The sequence below is a fragment of the Etheostoma cragini genome, chromosome 14 (genome assembly GCF_013103735.1).
Source record: "Etheostoma cragini isolate CJK2018 chromosome 14, CSU_Ecrag_1.0, whole genome shotgun sequence".
NCBI lineage: Eukaryota > Metazoa > Chordata > Actinopteri > Perciformes > Percidae > Etheostoma > Etheostoma cragini.
In genome coordinates this window covers 2,526,638-2,529,547 of record NC_048420.1, presented here as the reverse complement: position 1 = coordinate 2,529,547, position 2,910 = coordinate 2,526,638, and positions in this window count along the sequence as shown.

Here is a 2,910-nt window from a genome sequence, read left to right as displayed (position 1 = left end):
ATTATTCACTTTTTAGAGGCTTTAAAAGATAACATTATAACCATTCACTACAGCTGCAGCGAGGTAGCGACCTTCACTATTTCAGATTTGACTTTTAATAAATCATGTACATTAACCCGATGTGTCAGGCTAACCCTTGAGCAAACTGCAGACTATAGGAGCTTACAGCATGGACTTTGTGTGTGTGTGTGTGTGTGTGTGTGTGTGTGTGTCTACGTGGACCTCCTTGCAGGGAGTTGGGTTTATTATGACCAAGGCTGGAAAAAAAAGTCAGTCGGAAGAGTGTGTCGTAAAAGCGTTGGGGTGAAATTAAGAGTCTGATAGAACACAGCAAAGAGATGGAAATGGAAGACACTGGCAGTGTGTACTGATGAGAAAGTGTGTGTGTGTGTGTGTGTGTGTGTGTGTGCGTGTCTGCAGTCAAACAGAGGTACTCATTACCATGTACTTGCCTTTTTCAGCTGCCTAGGAATGACGTGCCACATTGACCTGCTTGCTCGTCATCCAGGGGTCAGACACAATAAGGCCTTTGTGTGTGTGTGTGTGTGTGTGTGTGTGTCTGTGTGTCCAGCCCTAACTGAATTGGAGCTTTTCCAGGGATTGAAAGTTTGAAAAAGCAGTGGGAAGTCCCCTCCACCCCCCCCTCGCAGTTAAACAGAAAAACTGAGGACTAAGCACTGATTTGCATACACACACACACACACCCTTCTCTTTCTCTCTGAGTGTGACTCATCTAAAGGCAGTTTGTATTCTCTGTGCTTGTGTGGAAGTGGCAGACAGTGCAGGTGGCCATTACAACATATCACCCACCTACAGCTGTCAGTCCTTACTCAACAACTCCAACAAAGTCAGTTATGCAGCACACAATGCCCGACACTACCTTGTATCCTTCTGTGTTTCTTCCTTAATTTTGACAATCAGATCAAATAAATGACAAAATAACAGGAACACCTCACAATGTAGTGGAATCTAATGTAATATGCCTGAAATAAGAACTGTTGGTTCACCTCTATAGTAGTTATTGAGGCCTTCATTTGTAGTGTATTGGATTGCATTATATTGTACAGCTGTACCTCCCGAATACCCGCTGTTTAGGACCACAAGTCCTCTTCTTCCACTTCCTTTGTAACATTTGATAATTGAGCCTATTTAAAGACATGCAGAGACCGAAAAGGTTGTCAAGAGAAGCAATTCTCTAGTTTCTCTTTTCTCTTTCCATCGCAATGTCCTTCGAGGAAGAGCGAGTGAGCATCACGTGGATGCAAAGACGAGAAAAAGAGAGCGCACTTAACGCCGCGACATGCAGGACAGAAAATGGAAACAGCAAATAAAAAATAAAAAAAGTGTTACTAAGAAGAGTGAGTGATTTGGGAGTCCTCGCTTTCTTATTGGCGGTCCTCCATCGCTGATGTAATCCAGAGGATTCGGTCAAGGTGGAAAGAACCAATGGGAGTTAGAGGAAAGGAAACCGATGAAAGAATGAGCGCGAGATGGAGGTTTGGCCAGGCCGGCGACGCCACGCCCCGGGAACTCTCAACATCCCGTACCCTCGATGGCGATGACGAGGCAGGCCAGATGATTGCTGTGTCAAGGCAATGCATACACGCACACACACACGCACGCACACACACACAAATGCATAAACACACAAACTCCCGGCAAGACAGAGCCAGCTAAGTACCAGTTTACCATTGCAAGACCCAGACAGCGTAGAGCAAAGACAGTCTCTCTCTCTCTCTCACACACAGACACACACACACACACACACACACACACACACACACACACACACACACACACACACACACACACAGACGTGCACGTACTTGCTTACCCACACTCAGGCACTCTCACAGCTGCACTCTACCACACTCAGACTCTCTGATACAACGATCGTTTTTTTTTTTTTTGGGGGGGGGGGGGGGGGGGGGGGGGGGGGGGGGGCATTGTCTAAAAGCCAGAGGAGTGAGAAGGAGCGGAGAACGAGAGCAGAAGAGGAGAGGGGAAAGGAATGGAGAGCCGAATCAGGAGACACAGAAGTCGTCAACAGAGCTTTTCGCTCTTTTGCAAAAGTCGTCTTCCTCGCCCTCGCTGGTTTCCATCAGAAGGACATTCGACATACGAGGACTGGAGGACGGACACTTTCGATAATCAGAACTCCGGGGAGAGGACGTCTCTCAGACCTGGATCCGTTTGCAGCAGCACAGGAATGGATGTACTGCAAAAGAAGATATAAATGACTGTTTGTTTATGTCTGTTCTTTTGGGAAGGAAGTCGCCGTCAGAGTTTGGAGTTTTCTGTGTCGCTGTGGTCTTTTGCTGCAGCCACGGAAGGATCAGGTCTGGGAAAGAGACAGAAAGCATCACGAGGAAGTTAGCCGGCGAGTGCAGAAAGAGGCACACAGAGTATGGAGAGCAACGCGAAGACGACATTGCATGAAAATGTTCCCCCCAAAAAAACTCTGCATATCACCGAGGACAGATCGACAACTGCGACGCCTATTTCCCCTCCGTCTCCATTTGTACCTTTGCTCCGCCTCCCCCTGTCTACATATACATCGATGTTTAGACCCACATGCAAACAACATACGCTGACTAAGCTTTCGATGATACACAGACACCTCATATCACCCCACCGCCTTTTGTCACTCTGTCTCCCTCCTCCCTCCTCCCTCCTCTGTTGCAGGCACGTCCTCCTCCAGGCAGGTCAGGTCAGGCGGCTGGTTGTGTCCTTAAGTAGCCCAGGAAACGGTGTCCTCAGCTGGGGCACGGCAGCGGAGGTCGACGGGGACCAGGCGTGGAGCTCGGAGGCTCTCTGCAGCTCCAGACAGGCTCCAGACGCACTGACCTACATCAGTCTCTCGTCAGACTGGGAGAGAGATGGAGAGAGAGAGGGATGAGGCGCGGGGGG